Raw genomic sequence first — 23,922 nt, forward strand, 5'->3', positions numbered from 1 at the left:
GCCATCCTCCAGCTCGATTTCTTCTGGCCGGGCATGGCAAAGGATGTGGCTGACCTCCTCATGGGGGTGTCCAACCCACCTCTCCAGTCGATTAGTTACCCGCGTCAACGAGCTCGTCGCGCTCGACATTGTGGGGCCGTTTCCTGCGGCACGTAGGGGGAACAAGTACCTGCTGGTTGCCATGGAATATTTCACTCGCTGGCCTATGGCCTGGCCGCTCGCCAACCAGTCGGCAGCAGCCGTCACCGAGGCCTCAGTGCAGGGCTACGTCCTGGATGAGGGTGCCCCTGAGCGGATGCTGACCGACCAGGGAAATAATTTCTCTAGCTCTCTGCTGCGTGAGGTGTGTGACCTCCTTGGCACTAATAAGGTTCGTACCTCTCCGCACCACCCACAAACTGACGGGATGGTGCAGCGGCTCCATAGGACACTCACGTCCATGTTGTGCCACCAGGTGTGCGACTCCCAGACCAATTGGGATCTTCAAATTCCCGGAGTCCTGGCCGCCTATAGGATGGCTCCCCATGCGGCTACTGGGTTTTCCCCCTTCTTCTTGATGTACGGGCGGGACGTTGACCCCCCTATGGAGGCCCAGCTGCAGGTCTCCGGGCCGCACGCTCGGTCGAAATTGGCTGACCACGTGACATTTAACGTTTTGAAATTGGCCGAGGCACGGGAGGCCGCCTTACAAAACTCCAACTCTCGCCAGATGGCGAACAAACGACTGCGCTCGCTCCGGTCGCACACACACGCGTGGGGCCCGGGCGACAAAGCCTGGCTCCATTGCCCCCAGGTGCCATTGGCAACATCTCCCAAACTGTTTCGGCCATGGCGGGGTCCTGTAAAAATCATCCAGGTCGTGCGCCCGCAGTGTGTTCGAATCAAATGGGGAAAACGTTGTTGGTACGTACACCCCTCACGTCTAAAGCCGTTCGTCACGCCACACACTTCTTCTGCACATCACAAGGGCCGAACTTGTGATGTGTCCGTTGACTCTGGGAATGTGGTGTCGGCGCCTAATCCTCACCTGCCACAAACTGTTCCGTCTTCAGATGCCTCGTGAATGACATCTTCCCGGACGTCGGCGCCACCCAACCGGGATGGCGATTGTGCACCCAGGGTCGCCCACTTTTCCCACACAAGGCCGGCCCACATCCACCACCAGGCCAACCGGTTCTGCCCCTTGCGATGGACCAGCCACTCGGGTTCGCGCTAAAACGCGACATTTTTCATGATTTTATTTGTTAACCATCGCACCCACATGCTCGCCGCAGCGACCACTTACCTGTTCCGACTTTTTTTTTGCCGTGGGTCACATGCGTTGTTTTGAGCTGGGGGTGCGTTCGGTTGGGGCTGATGGTGGGGATGTGTATGTTTTGTACATAGTGTCCATTCGTACAGGTGGGTTGGGGTATTTAAGATTGTTGTTGCAGCCGGGACGGCTGCGTGCTGCGACGGAGGGGGTGATGTAATGGTGTTATTGGGCGAACGTACACCGTCTCCGGGTGATAGCTACTACTTGCCAATAGGGGGCGGTCAATGGGCTGAGCCGGTGCCAGGGGAGTATGACCCAAGAGGCCAACAGTCAGCCGGGAAAACGGATCCTGGAACGAGTGGGCACAGCCCCCACAGCCCCCAGGTGGGGGCTGTGGGGGAATGATGTCACCCCAGAATCTGGTGGAAGGTTCGGGAAGGGAGGCGTGGCTATGGCGGAGCAAGCCACGGAGCAGGATTAAAGTCTGGACCCCGGGAGGGTTCGGGCAGTGTGTGCCAGCTGAAGACAGAATAGCCAGTGGGAGACAGAAGGCCGGCTAGCCAGGACCCTGGGACTCCTCTGACCCGCCGTCCTTCTCAGGGCCGGGCAGAGTGAGCCAGTGGTGCGACCCTGGAAGCCCCGGAGCCCGACGTCCTCATCAGGGCCGGGTCCGTGTGGCTGGTGGTCGAGACCTGTACCTTGGCTGGGTCAGGTCAGCTCGCCTCCCCTAGGACCCTCTTAGCCGGAGGACCCAAGACCCTAGCCCAGGAGATGGGCGAGTTAGCCGTAGGCGGCGTGCCTCCCAGCCAGCAGCGGGTGAAGAGGCCGTGACCCCTTCAAGTGGAAGGCTGTCTTGCAGTGTATCGTGTTGAGCCCTTGTAATAAATAAATAAGCGTTGCCTCTACCGAGTCGTCTACGCCGTAATAAAGAACCCACTACAACTAGTCTCTCTCTTTCAACAACTTACAGATTGTTGTTGTTGTTATTGTTGTTGTTCCACTCGTGTCGCCAGGGAGGCCTCACTGCGTCTCGGGACTCTACGAGGTTCTCTGTCCGGCTGTCACAGCGGGGGAGGGGGCGATGGGTGCTGATGAACGTGACACAAATTGACTCTTGTTGTTGTTGATACTGCTGCTGCTGTTGTTGTTGTTGATACTGCTGCTGTTGTTGTTGTTGTTGATACTGCTGCTGCTGTTGTTGTTGTTGATACTGCTGCTGTTGTTGTCGATACTGCTGCTGTTGTTGTTGATACTGCTGCTGTTGTTGTCGATACTGCTGCTGTTGTTGTTGATACTGCTGCTGTTGTTGATACTGCTGCTGTTGTTGATACTGCTGCTGTTGTTGTTGATACTGCTGCTGCTGTTGTTGTTATTACTGCTGCTGTTGTTGTTGTTGCCAAATTCTAATCATGACGACCGCACACAACGAGCCGCTCTTGCGAATTACGCCACGTAATTCTGTAGCGTCCACTGTGAACAGCAGAGGTATTGATCAGGGTGGTATTGATCATAACGGTATTAATCAGGGCAGTATTAATCAGGGTGGTATTAATTATGGCTGTATTAATCAGGGCTGTATTGATCAGGGTGGTATTAATCATGGCTGTATTAATCAGGGCTGTATTGATCAGGGTGGTATTAATCGGGGCAGTTTTAATCAGGACAGTATTATTCATGGCAGTTTTAATCAGAATGGTATTAGCCACGGCAGTATTGATCAGTGCGGTATTAATCAGGGTTGTATTGATCAGGGAGGTATTAATCAAGGTGGTATTGGTCAGGGTGGTATTAATCATGGTGGTATTAATCATGGCGATATTAATCATACCGGTATTGGTCAGGGCAGTATTGATCTGGGCGGTATTAATCAGGGCAGTATCAATCAAGGCTGTATTGATCAGGACAGTATTAATCATGGTGGTATTAAACATGGCGATATTAATCAGGGTGGTATTAATCGGGGCTGTATTGATCAGTGCTGTATTTACCAGGGCGGTATTGATCAGGACCGTATTAATTAGGGTTGTATTAATAATGGCGGTATTAATCAGGGCAGTATTGATCAGGGCAGTATTAATCAGGGTGGTATTAATAATGGCGGTATTAATAATGGCGGTATTAATCAGGGCGGTATTGATCAGGGCAGTATTAATCAGGGTTGTATTAATAATGGCGGTATTAATCAGGGCGGTATTGATCAGGGCGGTATTAATCAGGACGGTATTATTCAGGGAGGAATTGATCAGGGCAGTATTGATCATGGTGGTATTAAGTAGGGCGGTATTAATCAAGGCGCTATGAAACACGGCGGTATTAAATCTTGACTTAAAGCTCTCGTGACTGAAATAATTAATATTCTTTGGGTCTTTCGGTAAAGTCACGTAGATAGGTTCAAAGAAAATAACAAAAAACTGAAACGTTTTGATCGCAACACAAGCGGTCGCCATCAGGTAAAGGGGGTTAGCTTCTAGAGGCAAACTGCTTATAGAGGTTTGAAATGGGCGTAGCCCAAGTGTCAGCAGCATGGACGGGGCAGCTGATGTTAATGTGAGTGTTGGGCGGGGCAGCTGATGTTAATGTGAGTGGTGGGCGGGGCAGCTGATGTTAATGTGAGTGGTGGGCGGGGCAGCTAATGTTAATGTGAGTGGTGGGCGGGGCAGCTGATGTTAATGTGAGTGGTGGGCGGGGCAGCTGATGTTAATGTGAGTGGTGGGCGGGGCAGCTGATGTTAATGTGAGTGGTGGGCGGGGCAGCTGATGTTAATGTGAGTGGTGGGCGGGGCAGCTGATGTTAATGTGAGTGGTGGGCGGGGCAGCTAATGTTAATGTGAGTGGTGGGCGGGGCAGCTGATGTTAATGTGAGTGGTGGGCGGGACAGCTGATGTTAATGTGAGTGGTGGGCGGCGACCGCGACGTGGTGGATTTTCCACCACCAACTTGAAGGGCTGCAGGTGAAAATTAGCATGTCAATGTAAGATCGATAAGCGGCCTCCACGGCGAACGCACTAAGGTGGCTATGTTAATGTGAGAGATTAGCATGTTAATGTGAGAGATTAGCATGTTAACGTGAGTGATTAGCATGTTAATGTGAGAGATTAGCATGTTGACGTGAGAGATTAGCATGTTAATGTGAGAGATTAGCATGTCAATGTGAGAGATTAGCATGTTAATTTGGGAGATTGGCATGTTAATGTGAGAGATTAGCATGTTAACGTGAGAGATTAGCATGTTAATGTGAGAGATTAGCATGTCAATGTGAGAGATTAGCATGTTAATTTGGGAGATTGGCATGTTAATTGAAGATCGCAGATCCTCAACCTGTAGGTGGGCGCACGAAGGCGGTTGTGTAAGTGCGAGAAATTAAACCTGTTCATGTAAAATCAGAGAGCCGAAAATCACAACTAACATCGGAAGGTGGCAGGCTGGGAACATCACAGCCAGTCGTGACTTCAACTGGTTGATAACGTCTATTCAACGATTGCTCAGTTTGTAGCCATCTTCTCGGTTGAAATTGTGTCTGTGTCTATATATGGATGGCTTCATGAACGAATCTTTGTTGATAGCCAGTAGGTTTGCAAAGTACTTTCGTCTTAGAGAAATCTATTTCGTGTGAGCCCACACATAATACAGTCACCATTAATCATGGCGGTATGAATCAGGACGGTATTGATCAAACAAATCAACACCAAATCGACAACAAATCAAGATCAACAAATCAACAAATCAACAACAACAACGTACTGTGCTCACTAGAGGTCGCTAAATTCACAATCGCCGTGGTGTGGTGCTGGGGGGTGCGGGAGTGGAGGGGAGGGGCTCTGTTGAGGGGCGGGGGGGGGGTGAGAGACGGTATCAGGAGACTGCTAAGACTCAATTAGCCTTAAATAGGGCAACATTTGCCAGTAGAACTAATAATTAATTCATCATCACTATCACCACCACCACCATTATCACTACCATCACCACCACCATCATCACCACCATCACAATCATCATCGCCACCATCACAATCATCATCGCCACCACCATCATCACCACCACCATCATCATCACTACCATCATCACGAACAGTATCATCACCATCATCACCGCCATAATCACCACTAACAGCATCACCACCATCATCATCATTACCACCATCATCACCACCACCACTATCACCACCATAATCATCACCATCATCATCACCACCACCAGCATCATCACCACCATCATCACCACGAACAGCATCATCACCACCATCACCACCATCATCACCACCACCATCATCATCACCACTAACAGCATCATCACCATCATCACCATCATCACCACCATCATCACCATCATCATCGTCACCATCATCATCGTCACCATCACCACCATCATCACCACCACCACCGCTATCACCACCATCATCATCACCACCATCATCATTACCACCATCATCATTACCACCATCATCACCACTAACAGCATCATCACCACCATCATCAACAACACGAACAGCATCATCACCATCATCACCACCATCATCACCACTAACAGCATCATCACCATCATCACCACCATCATCACCATCATCATCGTCACCATCATCACCACCATCATCATCATCACCACCACCACCACCATAATCATCACCATCATCATCACCACCATCATCACCACCAGTGGTGGAAGGCAGGGAGGAGAGTGTGGTCGAGAGAGAGTGAGAGAGAATTTTGACTGTTAAACAACTTGTATTGCCGCCAGCAGCAACAGCACTGAAGGCGATTCCGATACGATATACACAGTCACCAGCAAACAAAATATCAATAATATAAATCCACGCGCTGTGGTGCTAAATGCACCGCGCACAACACAAAATAAAAGCCACGTGGTGGTGGTGGTCATCGCGCGTGCCGCGGTGACGAGCGAGCGCTTCAGAAGGTGAACACCACGAGGTGCCGTCCACGCTGCTGCAGAGAGGGGCTTGTCCGGCTCCCCAGCGTTCGAAGAAGACGCGCTGCACATCACCGACACGTGTGTGTCACGTGGCGTGCTCCAGCCGGAGCCGCGCCTTGAGCAGAGAGAGACAGAGACACAGAGAGAGACAGAGACACATCACCGACACGTGTGTGTCACGTGGCGTGCTCCAGCCGGAGCCGCGCCTTGAGCAGAGAGAGACAGAGACACAGAGAGAGACAGAGACACATCACCGACACGTGTGTGTCACGTGGCGTGCTCCAGCCGGAGCCGCGCCTTGAGCAGGCCCCTGAACACTGGAAGCAGCACAGAGCAGCCGTCAGTGTCACCCTCCAGCATCTTTTTCCTCGTTCTGTACACCGCCAACTTCGTCTGAGCACAGGCGAAGTTGGCGAGGTCATGGCGCTTGTTCGCCAGGTAAGGCACCACCCCATATACGAAGCTGCTGTTGTAGAAGGGCACCCCCAGTTTCCTGAAGATGTCCCCCAAAAGGCGGAACATTGGGTTGAGCCGCTGGCAGTGCAAGTACTGGTGGGGCAGATCCTCCCTGGCACCGCAGGAAATGCACAAGTCTGTTACCCCTGGCGAGATTCGGCTCAGCCACACGGCCGATGGCAACGTGCAGTGTGCCACCCCCCCCCCGTCGCCCCATTTCCCCCGCCCCCCCCCCCGTGTGACCCCCCCCCCCGTGTGACCCCCCCCCCGTGTGACCCCCCCCCCGTGTGACCCCCCCCCCGTGTGACCCCCCCCCGTGTGACCCCCCCCGTGTGACCCCCCCCCGTGTGACCCCCCCCTGTACCCTTCCCCCAGGTCGCCCCCCCCTCTGGTCGCCCCACCCCCCTGGGTCGCCCCACCCCCCTGGGTCGCCCCCCCCTTCCCCAGTGGGGGAGGGGCGGGGCTGTTGGTGTCCCCGTCTGGCGCTGTCCTCGCTGACTGATCGCTGACGAGCGAGGGGGGAGGGCGGGGGAGGAGGAGCGAGGGGGGCGGGGCAAGAGGAGGGGGAGGGGCGGGGGGAGGAGGAGGGGGGAGGGGCGGGGGGAGGAGGAGCGAGGGGGGCGGGGCAGGAGGAGGGGGGAGGGGCGGGGGGAGGAGGAGGGGGGAGGGGCGGGGGGAGGAGGAGGGGCGGGGCAGGAGGAGGCGCCGCGTGATGGACGAACGCCGCTTGCTCGTGACTGGTGGGCCGTGTTGGCCGCTCCCTGATGGGGAGTGAGCGAGTGGTTGTTGTGGTGGTTGCGGGTGTTGTGGTTGTTGTGGTGGTTGTGGTGGTTGTGGGCTTTGTTGCAGTTGTTTTGGTTTTTGTTGTTGTTCTTGTGGTTGTTGTGTTTTTTGTTATTGTGGTTGTTGTTATGGTTGTTGTTATTGTTGTTATGTTTTTGTTGTTTATTGTTGTGGTTGTAGTTTTGTTGTAGTTGCGTATTGTGTTGTGGTTGTGTATTTTGTTGTGGTTGTTGTTTTGTTGTGGTTGTTGTTTTGTTTTGGTTGTTGTTGTTGTGGTTGCTGGTTTGCGTTGGCAGCGCCTGCGTGGGCACATCAACAACACAAACACAACTCGCAAACGAATCAGCTAATACCGTACTTATTTTGTAATAGCAGACATATAATGTTGTTTGTTTCTTAACTGTGACTCTTTAGTATGTTATATTGTTAGTTCTAATTTCAGGTTACTTATTCTAAACCGTAAACCGTGGGATCAGCTTTGCCCAATCCTGGCCATCTGGCTCTGCAAACGTCATAGTGGACGTTTCGAGCCACGTGCCTGCTTCATGGCGGATGATCCGGTGATGCTGCTGCTGCCTTGGCAGTGGTGCAAAGGTACAACAACAACAACACTCGTCAACAACAACAATCAACAATAACACTCATCAACAACAACACCTCGTCAACAACAACACTCGTCAACAACAATACTCAACAACAACACTCATCAACAACAACACCTCGTCAACAACAAGGACACTCGTCAACAACAATACTCAACAACAACACTCGTCAACAACAAGAACACTCGTCAACAACAATACTCAACAACAACACTCGCCAACAACAAAACTCTTCAACAACATCGACAACACTCGTCAACAACAACACTTGTCAACAACTACAACATTCGTCAACAAGAACACTCGTCAACAACAACAATACTTGTCAACAACTACAACATTCGTCAACAACAACACTCAACAACAACACTCGTCAACAACAACAACAACATTGCGTGTGCGTGGCCTTCAACATATCTACCGCAGCCGACGTCCAGGGCACCACGCACCGAGACCTCTCTGATGGTGTTGCTGTTAGAAATGTCCAGATGACAAGCCACCTGGGAGAGCCATCACCACCTGCGGGTGCCCAGGTCGCCTCTGAACAAGAAGTCACTACCTCAGTGCGCTTTGCCCGCTAGCACGGGGATGCTTTAGTGTTGTTTGTGTTTGGGGCGATTTGTTTACCGTTCTTTGACCTTGCACGACCGCCGTGTTTGTCGCTGTTTCTTGTTGCAACGTTGTCACCCGCCCCGACTGGAGATCTGTGGGGACCAAAGGAGCTTCATAGCTCATCGGATTCCTCCTGCAGTACAAGGTGAACATTTGGGTTCTGAAGCGCGCTAACCGCTGCACCACCGCTCCCCACACCGGACACGCACCGGCGGCACGGCCTCCATTCTGGGCGAGCAAACATTCGCAGCAGCAGAAGCAGCATTTGGCTGTCAACAGCTGAGTCCAATGACCACGTGGAATCGGCGACGTTTCGGGCAATGGGCCTTACGCAGCGTGCCAGGAAAGAGAACGTGCTGCCGAGTGTGTGGCGCAGAGATGGGCGGTGGGCGGTACACGCAGTGGGGATTATTAAATGCATCTGTGCGGAGTGGAGCATTGAGTGCCACCTCCCTTCGCCTCCGTATCCAGCGGCGCGGTGGGTTAGCCGGTTGCTCGCACACGAAGCCGACCTCCCAATAATGGTGGGGGACGGAGTGGAACACCGCAGTGGATGTGGGGGAGCGGTGGCGCAACGGTTAGCGCGCCACGAACCCGGAGACACGAGATCGATTCCCGCTCAACGGCCACCAACAACCCAGGAGTGACGATCATCCGAACCGGTCCTGGGCCTCCCCTCGATCGACTCGGCCTTGAACAAGGACCTGATGCGAAGTGGGGCAGTTTCACCGCGAGGGAGACAAAGGCGGCCGGGCCGCGGTGGTGCTGGCCACCACCCACCCCCTCGTGCGGCCGTGTCGCCTTCACAGGCGATGCCCGCTCACAGCACTTGCCCCAACAGCCTGCTAGAAGCTATAGGAGTGGCGGGGTGGGGGGGCCCTTAGGCTTTATCTTTGTCTCTGCATGCGCGGAGCGGTGGCGCAGTGGTTGGCGCTGCGCTACGAGAGCCGAGTTCGACCCCCCCCCCGAGCCCCCCCCCGAGCCCCCCCCCCGAGCCCCCCCCCGAGCCCCCCCTCCCGAGTGGCGTCTCGAGACGGGGGCCGCTCGCGCCAAGCCGAGCCCTAATCGTGGCCATTAGCGAAGCCCAACCGCCGTCAGCCTTCTCATCAACTCCATTAGCGCATTTGCATTTTTATGGGCGAGGGAGAGAAGGCGGGAGAGAGAGCGAGAGAGCGAGAGAGATAGGTAGAGAACACGAGAGAGGCGGAAAGAGAGAGAGATGAAAAGACTTTTGACTTCTAAAACTAATTGTATTGCTGCCAGCAGCAATAGCTCTGAAGGAGTTTATGATACGCGATCACGAAAAGCGACATCCCAATTGCAAACCGCGGCACATGCGCCACACCACCGCGTGCAGTGCAGGCACCGCGTCGTCACGCACATCGCCCACTTACAGTCGCCCGTCAACTTGTGAAAGTCAGTGCACCGATTGTGTTGGTGCAGAGGGCTTGACCGCTCCCTCCGCCCCACCGTTCAAGGAATTCAACGTGCGAGTCCCCGGAATAGGAGTTGTGCGTGTGCTCTCGCCGGAGCCGTGCCTTGAGCAGGCCCAATACATGGCGGGTGAGAGTGAAATGGAGGGAGAGAGACAGAGAGAGAGAGACGGAGCGAACGAGATTGGGAGGAGAGTGGTCGGGGTAGAGGGGGGAGACATCGGCTCCCTAAACGTGAACGGGTGCAGGGAGGCAGTGCGGAGGTTTTCCGCAATGTCTGTTGCTGCCTCTGTCTTCTTGATTCAGGAGACGCATCTCACGGTCGAGGACGAGGATGACTGGAGGAAGGAGTGGGGAGGGGACTCCTTCTACAGCCACCTTGACAACACCTCCTGTGGAGTCGCGACCCTGTTTGCTAAAGGGTTTCATCCCGAGCTCATCACCCACACCGAAGTGGTGAAGGGAAAGCTGCTCGCGGTAACGGTCAGGGTGGGCGATGTCACCACCCACCTACTGAACGTGTACGCGCCGGTCACCAACAAGGAGAAGATCCCGTTCCTGCACCTCCTGAGGAGGCACCTGGCCGGGATCCCGGACGACGAGTGCGTGATTGTGAGGGGCGACCACAACTGCACAATCGGCACCCTGGATCCTTTGGGGAGGCAGCCGGTGGGAGTTGGGCCGAAGAGGGAGATGCAGGGACTACTGGAGGACGCCGCCTTTGGTGGACGTGTGGCGCATACATCACCCGGGCCGACGCCAGTTCACGTACACGAGGACGAGGCGCGATGGCTCGGTGACGCAGTCCAGGCTCGACAGATTTTACATCTCTTAGAGCTTTATGACGTGAGCCATAACGTCTGGCATCAGGGTGGCACCCTTCACGGAACACAACCTCATCGTGCTCCGTGTCAGGCTGGAGAGGGCCCACGAGGGCACGTCCCATTGGCATTTTAACAACTCTCTGCGAAAAACCAAAACGCAGTTCGACTTTCTGGCCCAGTTGTGGGATATGGCCAAAGTGCACACCAGGCTGTTGTGCCAACAATACACCTGGGGGAGCGCCAGACTGAAGAACGCGGACTTCACCGACATGGAAGCCCGAGTCCTCGATTAGGAGGATCGGCTCGCCGAGGACAGTGACCTGCTCTTCTCCGAGAACACGAGGAGAGGGAGCGTCTCAAAGGGCTACAGGAGGAGCAGACGAGGTAGGGGGCGTTTGTGCGATCCCGGGTGAAGCTCGTCACTGACCTCGACACGGGATCCCCGCTTTTCTACTCCCTCGGGAGGCAGAACGGGAGACGCAAATCCATGGAGTGCCTCTTTGATGGGGATGGTGTCCTGGCGCACGAACTCCAGCAGAAGTCGACCATCATCAGAGACTTCTACGGGAGCCTGTTCTCCCCGGAAGAAACATCGGGAGCGGCCCAGGCGGAGGCATGGAGCGGTCTACCCACCCTGGAGGAAGACGGGAAAGAGCTGCTGGAGCAACAGCTCGCCAGGAATGACCTTGACGCAGCTGTATGAGGACTGGCCCCAAATAAATCCCCAGGGTTAGACGGACTAACAGGGGAGTTTTACGCCACTTTTTAGCCATTCCTACGGAAGGACTACAGAGAGGTGCTGGAGGAAGCCTCAGTGACCGGGGTGATGCCTCAGTCTTGGAGGAGGGCGGTGCTCACTCTGCTTGCCAAGAACGGAGACCTGAGGCACCTACAAAACTGGTGTCCGGTGTCCCTCCTGAACACAGACTACAAAATATTGACGACGGCTCTCTCCTCGCGACTGATAGAGGTGATTGTCGTAAACAGGGACCAGTCTTACACCATCCCTGGACGAACCATCCACGACGGCATCTTCCTGGTCAGGGACCTCATCGCGGTGTCCCAGAGGTTGGGCATCTCAATCGCGTTGCTGGCCCTTGACCAGGAAAAGGCTTTGACAGAGTGGACCACAAATACCTGCTGGGAACCCTCAAGACCTTTGGTTTTGGGGATGGCTTCGTCTGAACGAACCGCCTACTCTACACCAAGTCAAAGTGCATGATCAAGGTCAATGGTGCCTTCATTGCCCCCGTCAAAGTCGAGCGAGGAGTGAGACAGGGATGCCCTTTGTCGGGCCAACTTTGTCCTGGCTTTAGAGCCTTTCCTGAGTCTCATAAGGCGGAGACTCAGCGGCCTGGTGCTCAGGGAACCAAGCGTCAATTTGGTCCTGATGGCATACGCCGACGACGTCCTCCTCATCCTGCGTTCCCTGGATGATGTCGCCCTGCTGCACGAGTGCCAGGAGGTCTTTTCGAAGGCCTCCTCATCCAAAATGAACTGGCAAAGTGCAGCGGGCTGCTGGTTGGAGCGTGGGACATGACCGAGTGTCCCGAAAAGGCAAAAACCATCAATTGGAGCACAACATCGCTGCACCATCTGGGGGTGTTACTGGGACCAGAGGAGGAACCACCGCAGAGGAACTGGGTCGAGCTGGAGGAGGTGAAGGAGCGGCTGGGCACCTGGAGTCGCCTGTGCAAGTTCCTCACCTTCAGGACAAAGACGTTGGTGGTGAACCAGCTGGTGACGTCCATGCTGTGGCACCGACTCTTTACCCTGCAACCCCCCATGAGCCTCGTCAACGCGCTTCAGAAGCGAGTCCTCGACTTCTTTTGGTCGGGTGGAGGACACCGGGTCGTGGCTGGGGTCCTGGCCCTGCCACTGGACGAGGGCGGTCACGGGCTGGTGTGCGTGCGGAGTCGGCTGGCCACCTTCCGACTGCAGGCCGCGCAAAAGTTCCTGCACGCCGCCACTGCACCAGCCTGGAGCGTCACAGCCTCCTTCCTCCTGAAACAGCTGGGGGCTCTGCAGTGCTCCAAACAACTATTCTACATGGACCTGCAGGGCCTCCCACTGGGACAGCTGCCATCTTTCTACAGAAGCGTCCTGCAGACATGGAGCTCCCTCGCCATCAGGAGGCTGAACCAGCTGCGATCTGGGCTTTGAACCGATCCTCAGGAACCCACAGTTAAAGCTGCCATCCACCACTGCCACCCCTGACATAGAGAGGCGCCTCGCCAATGCGCGGCTCACCAGGATGGGAGATCTCGTGGAGCCTGGAACACGGGGCCGGTGGCTCGGACCGGTAGACATGGCCGCAAAGACGGGGCTGAAGTCGATCCGGGTGGCTGCCCGGATCCTGGCTGAAGCCGAGGGGCCTTCTCAGCGGCAGCGGGGAGAACGCCCCCCATCGGCGTTGGGGATGACGAGGCCCCTCTCGGTCCCCCTCCACCGGAGCTCTCCGTCGTGCCCCTGAGTCGCCACTGCCGACAAACAAAGGCAGATTACGACCTGTGCCGGCTCAGAGAAAGATGGCCTTCGCAAATGTAAAGAGGAAGGTGTTCTACTCCTACATGGTCCAGTTTCACCAACAGGACACCCTGAGGAGCCACAAGGACCATGTCTGGAGGAAAGCCCTGCCCTGCATCTCTCCGGAGAGGCCTCGCTGGAGGCAACTCTACTCCAGCCCGACGTACAACCGCATCGGTGACCTCGGCTGGAGCATCGCCCACGGCACCGTCACCACCAACGTCTCCCTGGCGCGCTTCACCGACACGTCCCCGGAGTGCCGGTTCTGCGGAAAAGTGGAGACGGTGGCTCACCAATACGTGGAGTGCAAGAGCCTGGACTCGCTGTTCAAGGTCCTCAAAAACATCCTCCTAAGGTTCAGCCTCCACTTCTCCCTGACGGTCCTCATCTTTGAATACCCGAAGGGCGACGGACCTCAACATCTTTAGGGGCTGGTCAACGTACTCGTGGGCTACGCCAAGCTCGCCATATACAGGGCGAGGAAGGTGGCCGTGGAGGGGAAACGTCCGGCCAGCAGCCTGGGCATCTTCCGTGCTCCGGTCGGAGCCAGGGTGTGGCTGGAGTTCCGCCATGCGCGGCTGACCCACGCCGTGCCGGCCTTCAAGGAGCAGTGGGCGATGGAGGAGGCTGTATGCTCGGTGGCAGAAGACGGAGATCTCTGCATGTAGATATGAGCTTCCCGTCAGAGGCCGTAGGACTGCGAGAGGGGCTGGGTGCAGATGCAGCACTTGTCGTAGTAAAAAAAAAACATTACAAATATTACATAGAAAAGAGGGGGAACATAGACATGGAGTAGGGAGAGGGGGGTAGAGAGGGAGGGGGGGTAGAGAGAGGGAAGGGGTAAGAAGGAGGAGAGCAGAGCGTGAAATCTTTCATTAAAAAGGGGGGAGGGGGCACATAAAGCAAAGCATCGAAAAAAACGAAATGATGAACGAAGCAAAGTGCCGACTACACCGAGCATCTTCTTGTTTCCTCTGATCATGAAAAAAAAGAGACTGACTTTTAAACAACTTTTATTGTCGCCAGCAGCAACAGCACTGGAGGCGATTCCGATATGAAATACACAAAGTCACCTGCAAACAAATAAAACAACCGCTATAAATACACGCGCTGTGGCGCTAAATGCACCGCGCACAACACGAAAGAAAAGTCACGTGGTGGTGTTCATCGCGCACGCCACGGTGACGAGCGAGCGCTTCAGAAGGTGAACACGAGGGTGCCGTCGAGAGAGAGCGAGGTTGTGAGAGTGGGAGAGTGCGGACCAGAGTCAGGAGAGTGGTAGGGGTAGAGGTGGGGGAGAGGGGGGGTAGAGGGGGGGAGAGAGAGACAGCGAGGTTGTGAGGTTGTGAGAGTGCGGGCCAGAGAAAGGAAAGTGAGCGCAACAACGAGGGAGCGTGGAGGTTGTAGGAGCTCACGCGGGGGAGAGGGCGCTGGAGAGAGATAAGAGAGATGGAGGAGCAGGGAGGGGATGCGGGTAACAGGGGAGAGGGGTGGGGGGTTTGGAGAGCGCGAGATGGGGGTGAGTCACAGCCGCGTGTTGCTCGTCTCGGGGCTCAGTGGCCCCTCCTCCACGGTGCCACTGAGCGCCACGCATCTCCATTATCTACATCATCATCATCTCCATCATCTTCATCATCTCCATCATCTACATCATCTACATCATCATCATCTTCATCATCTCCATCATCTACATCATCATCTACATCATCTAGATCATCGTCTCCATCATCTTCATCATCATCTTCATCATCTCTATCATCTACATCATCATCTACATCATCTAGATCATCATCTCCATCATCTACATCATCATCATCTCCATCATCTTCATCATCTTCATCATCTACATCATTTTTATCATCATCGTCTTCATCATCTTCATCATCTTCATCATTTCCATCATCTACATCATCTACATCATCATCTCCATCGTTTACATCATCATCTTAATCATCTCCATCATCTACATCATCATCTCCATCATCTTCATCATCATCGTCTTCATCATCATCGTCTCCGTCATCGTCTTCATCGTCTTCATCATCATCGTCTCCATCATCTACATCATCATCTCCATCATCTTCATCATCATCTTCATCATCATCGTCTTCATCATCATCGTCTCCGTCATCGTCTTCATCGTCTTCATCATTATCGTCTCCAACATCTTCACTATCATCGTAATCATTGTCTTCATCATCATCATCTTCATCATCGTCTTCATCATCTTTATCATCTCCATCTCATCGTCTTCATCATCTTCATCATCATCGTCTCACCTGCTGCTGGGCACAGGACGATTCGTGTGGGTGGATTAGTTTGTGAGTGAGTGGGTGAGTGGGTGGATGAGTGAGTGGGTGAGTGGATGAGTGGGTGGAAGAGTTTGTGAGTGAGTGGGTGGATGAGTGGGGGGTCCGAGAGGACGTGCGACGTGGAGGAGTTGGAGCGGTAACGAAGTCAGCTGGTCGTGCGGAGAGCGGCTGCTGCTGCCAGGGGGGTCGTTAGAGGATCACCGGAACCACAAAGGTCTCGGCGGCTTGGGAGACATCCATCCAGCAGTGGATGGACCACGGCTGACATTGACGACGATGATGGCGGGGGATGCGTGGCGGCTTGCTGCTGGCGCAGCAGCGCGCCGTGACTCTGCCGGGGGAGTCCGAGTGGAGGGGCCGCTGAGACGGCGCGCGGTTGTCAATGGCGCCGTCACGCAGGCGAGCGGGGAGGCCGCGCGGTGATTACATGGGTGGGTGGGTAGGTGGGTGGGTGGGCGAGTGAGCGAGTAGATGAGTCGGTGGGTGGGTGAGTGAATGGGTGGGTGGGCGAGTAAGCGAGCGGATGAGTATGTGGGTGGGTGTTGTGAATGGGTGGGTGGGTGAGTAAGCGAGCGGATGAGCCTGTGGGTGAGTGAATGGGTGGGTGGGTGATTAAGCGAGAGGATGAGCCGGTGGGTGGATGAGTAAGTGAGTGAATTAGTGGGTGGGTGGATGTATGGGTGGGTGATTAAGCGAGCAGATGAGTCGGTGGGTGGGTGAGTGAATGGGTGGGTGAGTGAATGGGTGGGTGGGTGATTAAGCGAGTGGATGACTGGGTGGGTGGATGAGTGAATGGGTGGGTGATTAAGCGCAAGGATGAGCCGGTGGGTGGGTGAGTAAGTGGGCGGGTGGATGAGTGAGTGGATTAATGGGCGGGTGGATGGGTGGGTGGGTGATTACGCGAGCGGATGGGGTCGGTGGGTGGGAGAATGGATGGAACATGTTTGCAGATTTGCTGTGAGGTCTCGGGGGAGGGGAAATCCCTCAGCCTGGAAAACATCATGGGGCAAGGTGGGGATGACTCTGCTGAGGCAGAGTTCCCTCAATTATTGTAAAAAGAAGTCACCCCCTGCGAGTGGCTGGCCGAGGTGGCATCTGTTGAGGAAGTGCTGAAGGCGATCCAGAGTCTTGAGACCAGAAAAAGCGCCGGGCAGAGATGATCTCCCAAGCGAAGTGCTGAGGGAGGGTGGCGTTAGTGTGCAGGCTGCCCTACATGACAGCATTGTAGAAGGCTGGCTCACTGGATGGATTTCGCAGGATTTGAAGGCTGTAACAACTACAGGGGCATCTCCCTCCTCAGTGTGCCGGGAAAGGTCCTGGCAAGGATTATTCAACATCTCCTTGCTAGGCACGCTGAGGAGAGGCTTGCGGAGCCCCAATACAGTTTCAGGAAAGGGCGGTCCTGCACAGATGTCATATTCTCTGTCTGTCTGCTACAGCAGAGGTGTGGGGAATTCCAACAGGACTTACATCTTCGCTTTATTGACTTGGTCAAGGCCTTTATATCATCAACAGGCCAGGGCTCTGGGTTATTCTTCGTGCTTTGTGGAGTTCATGACTCACTGCTTAGAATCATTAAGGACCTTCATGGTGGTGGGCGGGCCCGGGTAAAGCTACGTGGCCAGGAGTCAGAGCCATTCCGTGTTCACCTTGGGGTGCGACAGGAATGTCCTCTGGCTCCCACATTATTTAACATCTATTTCGACCACGTAGTTCGGGAAGCCTTCCATGGCCGTTTCGGAAGAATTTCCATCTGGTACAGATACAATGGGAGGCTGATGGTTGGTCAATCAAGTTACGTATGCTGATAATCTGGTGATTGCTGCTCACTGACAGAATGAGTTGGAGGCGCTGCTGCTGAACCTGGAGGGTGCCTCTGAGAGGTGGGGGTGAGCGGCTGTGTGGGTGAGTGGCTGGGTGGGTTGCTGTGCCAGTAACTGTGTGGGTGAGTGGCTGGGAGGGAGGGCAGCTGTGTGGGTGAATGGGTCGATGACCGGCTGTGTGGGTGAGTGGCCGGATGAGGTGGCTGTGTGGGTGATTGGATGGGTGAGTGAACGAGTGTCTGAGTGACTCGGCAATTGACCCGTTACGAGGATGGCTGCGTGGGCGTGTGAACTGGTGGATAAGTGAATGTCTGGACGGGTGCGTGAACAGGTGGGTAGGTGGATGGGTGAGCGAGTGGGAAACGCCACCGCCAGGTGGCGGAGAAGCAGGCGGAGAGACCTTTGCTGCCCGCGGTTGGCGAGAGATCGAGTGAGAGAGAGGGAGGGAGGGAGCTGGGGAATACAAAGACAAAGCTCACCCCTGTAACCCACACAGGCTGTTTTGCGCAAGTGCTGTTAGCGAACACGCTATGCACTATGCGATGCGTGGGTGGCTAGCATCATGCCCGGCCGCCTTTGTATCCCCAGTGTCAGACGTTTAAACACCGCACCGGATACTCATTTAAGGCCGAGTCGACCTTGGGGTGGCTTGGACTGGAATCCGCCTTCAGATCTTCCTCGCAGACGTTGGCGGCTGTGAGCGGGGATCGAACTCGGGTCGCCGGGTCCGCAGCGCAGGGCACGGACGATGCCCCTGTCCCACGGGTCCCCACACACAGACACACAAGTCCACCCCAGGCCCAGCACCGCTTCAGATAATCGTCACTGGGTGTTCGCCGTGAGCCCTGGTCGCCGGGTTCATAGTGCAGCGTAGCGCTAACCGCTACACTACCGCTCCCCACAGACAGACACACACATAGACAACAACAACAACCGCCAATCGCCACTAAGTGGCGGTGACGTCACCACGACGCTTGTGCCAGGCCATGTGCACCTTGAGGCTAAGTGAAGTGTCGAACGCCCGCTGGCAGGAGGTCACGGGGCAGACCCAGGTGCCACGGGTCGACTGACCGAGATGACTGGCACCACCTGTGCCCCCTACTGTGCCAACTTTCTGTGCTTTAGCCACTCGGCGCTCCGCTCGTTGTTTTGAGCGTCGCTCCTCCGCCCTCCGTTGTTGTTGGAGAGCAACTGCCTCCAACTGCCCAGTAGCGTCCTTCATGAGCCTCCTCCACAGAGGCCGATCCTGACAACGCTGGTACCAGTCATCGGCAAGTCCACTCAGCTCCACGTCCTCCCGTATCACATCACTCCATCTCTTCTCTAGCCCGTGCCGCGCCCATTTAGCCCCCTCGATCCGGCCGAACAAAAGCTGTTTCAGCATGCGGTGGCTGGGCATGCGGGCTACATGACCCAGCCAACGCAGCCTTGCCTGCCGGAGGAGCTCACCAGTGGGACCTTGCTCACAGATCTTTCAAGGATATGTGAGCTCCTCACACAATCCACCCTGGTTAAGCCCAGGATGGATCGTAGGCAGGCCAGCCTAAATGCTTATAACTGGCGAAGATGCTCCATTAGGGGGATCCACGTTTCACAAGCGTAGAGAAGGGAGGGAATGACTGTGGCCGAGAAGACCTGAAGCTTCGTGCGGAGCGACAGACCAGGTAGCTTCCACACAGCGTTACACAACCGATTGAAAGATAATGCCGCTCGACTGATTCGGAGTGAGGCCTCTGCTGTTAAACTGGAGCCGCTCATAAGCACACTGCCCAGGTATGGGAAACTTTCCACTCTCTCCACAACTGCCCCATCACCGATGGGGAGTTGTGGGGGTGGAGTGCCTGATGGTACAAAATACCCAGGCAGGTTCTTAGTTTTGGTGGGGCTGATGGTAAGACCCCACCTCTTAGTGGCATGCTCCAGTTTCAGCAGCAGCGTCTCCAACTCCTCCTCTGAATGAGCAGCAATTACCAAATCATCGGCATACATAGCATGGTTGACCAATAGGGATCCATCCATTGACCGCTCGCGGGCATCGATCAGCCTCCCATTGTATCTGTACCATATGGAAATTTCCCCAGTACAGCTATCGAAGGCTTCACGAACTACATGGTCAAAATAGATTTTAAATAATGTGGGAGTGGCTCCGACTCCCGGCCACGTAGTTTTACCCGGGCCCACTCACCATCATGAAGGTCCTTAATGATCGTGAGCAGAGGGTCAGGGACTTCGAAAGCACGAAGAACAATCCAGAGCCCAGGCCTACTGATGGTATCATAGGCCTTGACCAGGTCAATAAAGCAGAGATGTAGGTCTTGCTGGAATTCCCGACACCTCTGCTGTAGCAAACGGACATAAAAAATGGCATCTGTTCAGGACCGCCCTTTCCTAAAACCACATTGGGACTCTACAAGCCTCTCCTCAGCGTGCCTAGCAAGGCGATGTTGAATAATCCTTGCCAGGAACTTTTCCGGCACACTGAGGAGTGAGATGCCCCTGTAGTTGTTACAGTCTGTGCGGTCCCCCTTCTTAAAGAGGGTGACCACAAGGGCATCCTTCTAATCCTGTGGAACCCGTCCAGTGGTCCAGACTGTTGTTATGATGTCATGTAGGGCAGTCTGTGCACAACCGTCACCCTCCCTCAGCATTTCGCTTGGGAGATCATCTCTGCCCGCTGCCTTTACTGGTCTCAGACTCTGGATCGCCTTTAGTACTTCTTCAATAGATGGCGTCTCAGCCAGCCACTCACAGGGGGTAACTTCTTCCTCCAATATTTGAGGCACGGCAGCCTCAGCAGGGTCATCAAGTTCAAGTTCAAGTTCATTTATTAGGTATAGCCCTGTGAGCCATTCAGCTCTTGAATCGGGTGCAACCGCAACAAACAAAAAAACTAAAACATGAACAAAAAACATCTTAAAGTGAATATGTGACTGAATATGTCATACCCACTTTGTGCCACGATGTTTTCCATGTCGAGGGATTTCCCCTCCCCCTGTACTTCACATAAATGCTAACCACCACAGCGGCTAAATGGGGGCTCTGGACGGGTGCGAGGGACTGGTAACCCCTCCACCTTTAATAAATTACCACAAAACCACTTTAAAAATATCCAATTAACATACACACACAGACAAACACAGACACAGAGACACACAGACACACACACAATGACACATGCACGCGGGGTACGCAGAGAGGGGCTGTGTGTGTGTGTGGAGTGGTTAGCGCTGCACTGCGCTACGAAACCCGGTGTCCCGAGTTTGATTGCCACTCACGGCCACCAACCCCAGTGATGATTATCTGAACCGGTGCTCGGCCTCGCCTAGGTCGACTCAGCATAAAATGAGTATCTGGTGCGGTGTGAAAAAAACATCGCACAATGGGGGAGACAAAGGCGGCCGTGGTGATGGCCACCCACCCTCCTCATGCGCCCTGGCGGCCTTCATAAGAGCGACTCGCTAACGGCACTCTTGCCCCAACAGTCAGTGGAGGCTATACGGGGGATCTTTATCTGTGTGTGTGACGTTTGGGGGGGGGGGGGGCTGGTATCAGATCGCCGCTCCCCGGCGCCGTCACTGGGGGGGGGGGGGGGGGGGGGGCGCTGATGGATGTCGCCCAGGAGCAGCCGCAGCCACCAAATTGGTTTTGGTGTCGCCCTGACGGATCGACTCCTCGCGCTGCCCGCGGCTCGGCCCCGCAGAGCCCTACAGAGCCCTGCCCTGCAGAGTCCTGCAGAGCCCTGCAGAGTCCTGCAGAGCCCTGCAGAGTCCTGCAGAGCCCTGCAGAGCCCTGCCGCGGGCGTGAGGGTCGTGGGAGGTGCCCCCACCCCCCCCCAATCTCCCCCTCCCAACCCCCCCCCCCAATCCCCCCCCCCCAATCCCCCATTGGCGCCGCGGTGGCTATGAGATGTTGACTACCTCGCCAGGTGTGCAGGAGGTCGTGGGTCCGATCCCGACCCTGACGACGCCTGCTGTCTCTCCTCTCTCTCTCACCGAGTGGATTTTACTCCGGGCCCTGCACTTTTACCCTCTTCATGTAGAAACACGCGTTCAGGCCACTTGGCTGCTGCTGCTGCTGCTGCACATGTCCACGTGGTGATGATGATGACGAGACGCCGCTTCGTGGGGCTGTCATTTGTGGTGGCCTCGTCGCTCCGGAAAAAGAGCTACGCAGCTCAGTGGCGCCTTACCTGGAAAAACTAAAATAAACGTGTTCAGATAATTTAGAGTGCGAGTGTTGTGTGCGAGTGTTGTGTGCGAGTGTTGTGTGTGAGTGAGCTGTGTGCGAGTGTTGTGTGCGAGTGTTGTGTGCGAGTGAGCTGTGTGCGAGTGTTGTGTGGTGTGATCGTCGCCACTGCTGTGTGAGCCGTGGTCAAGAATCGAACTCAGGTCGGCAGGCTCCGTCGCGCAGCACGTGACACGCTGTCACCGCCGGAGAGGTGGCCGCAAAGTCCCCAACGACCCCTCGGAACCCCCCTCCACGTCCACCTCTCCCCGTCCCCCTCCTCCGCACGATGCTCGCCCCACCGCGCAGCGCACCGACAGGTCGTGTAGAGTTGATTCTGTGTGGCCCGGTGAGTGGGTGGATGAGTGAGTGAGTGAATGGGTGAGTGAGTGAGTGAATGAGTGGGTGAATGAGTGAGTGGGTCAGTGAGTGGATGGGTGGATGAGTGAGTGAGTGAATGGGTGAGTGAGTGAATGAGTGGGTGAATGAGTGAGTAGGTCAGTGAGTGGATGGGTGGATGAGTGAGTGAGCGTTTGGGTGAGACGGTGAGTGAGTTACTTAGGTGAATGTGTGAGTGGATCAGTGAGTGGTTGGGTGAGTGATGGGTGGATGAGTGAGTGAATGGGTGAGTGAGTGAGTGAATGAATGGGTGAATGAGTGAGTGGGTCAGTGAGTGGATGGGTGGATTAGTGAGTGAGCGTTTGGGTGAGACGGTGAGTGAGTGACTTAGGTGAATGAGTGAGTGGATCAGTGAGTGGGTGGGTGAGTGGAGTGGGTGAGTTAGTAAGTGGGTGAGTGAGTCGGTGGGTGGATGAGTGGGTGAGCGATTGGGTGTGTGGGTGAGTGGGTCGGTGAGCGAATGAATAAGTGGGTCAGTGATTTTGTGGGTGGATGAGTGAGTGAGTGGGTGGATGAGTGAGTAGTTGAGTAGGTGAGTGGATGGGTCGATGCGTGGGTGAGTGGGCGGGTGAGTGAGTGAGCTCGTGTCCAGGTTGATTCTGTATGTCCAGGAGTGACAGCTCAAGAGACCTGCACAGCGACGCGGGTTTGCCACTAAAATGCCAAACAAAATAAAAACCACGACCACGAACACCGGAGACATACACACGAGACAGGCGCTGTACACGGAGTGGCCCTCAACTAGTTAAACTGCTAGTTAAGCCGCTAGTTAATGTATGTGTAGTGTAATAGCCCTGGCCGGTGGACAGCAGCGACAGCTGTGGTGAAGACAGCGCATACGCCAGTGAGCGTGAGCACGGGGTGTCGGCAGAGTAGAGGAACTGGGGTAAGCGTCACGGAGGACGCCGTCTGGAGGCCCCTGGAACCTGCTGGCGGGTTCGAGAAGGGGGCGTGGTCAGGGCGGAGCCAGGCCGCGCCGGGAGCATAAAAGGAGCCGAGAGCGGGGGGCTCGGGGCTGTCGGTTCTGGGAATGGACTCGTCTCGTCGTCGCTGTCGTCTCGTCGCCGTCGCCGCTAAACGTCTCCGCTAGACACTGCGCTACGTGGGATAGGAGTTAGCCATCTTCCTCGGCGCTGTCAGTGTTAGACGGCTGGTGTTGTGTACAGGCTGGGCTGTACAGTGCGACCTTGTACACCTCTGCTTACACGGTGAGTTACATTGCTAGTTAAGTATCTGGTTTAAATGCTCGTTAAGCCTCTAGTTAGACCGGTAGTTAAGTATATAGTTAAGCCTCTACCTAATCCACTACTTAAGTCTGTAGTTAAGCCGTTAGTTAAACCGCTGATTAAGCTTATTATTAAAACACCACAACTTAAGCCTCGAGTTAATGCATCGCGTACACAGCCGTGACGTCACAGAGGCGCCTTGTGAAGGGGTTTTGTGTGCATCTACATCATTAACATCATCATCAACATCACCATCAATATCATCAACATCATTAACATCATTAACATCACCATCAACATCACCATCAACATCACCATCAATATAATTTACATCATCATCAAAATCACCATCAATATCATCAACATCATTAACATCACCATCAACATCACCATCAATATAATTTACATCATCATCAACATCACCATCAATATCATCAACATCATCAACATCATTATAATTACCATCATCAACATGGCCAATCAACATGGCCAATCATGAATATCATCAAAGGCATCATCAAC

Source organism: Lethenteron reissneri, chromosome 52 (assembly GCF_015708825.2).
Source record: "Lethenteron reissneri isolate LAM-NWPU_2019-01 chromosome 52, ASM1570882v1, whole genome shotgun sequence".
NCBI classification, from domain to species: domain Eukaryota; kingdom Metazoa; phylum Chordata; class Hyperoartia; order Petromyzontiformes; family Petromyzontidae; genus Lethenteron; species Lethenteron reissneri.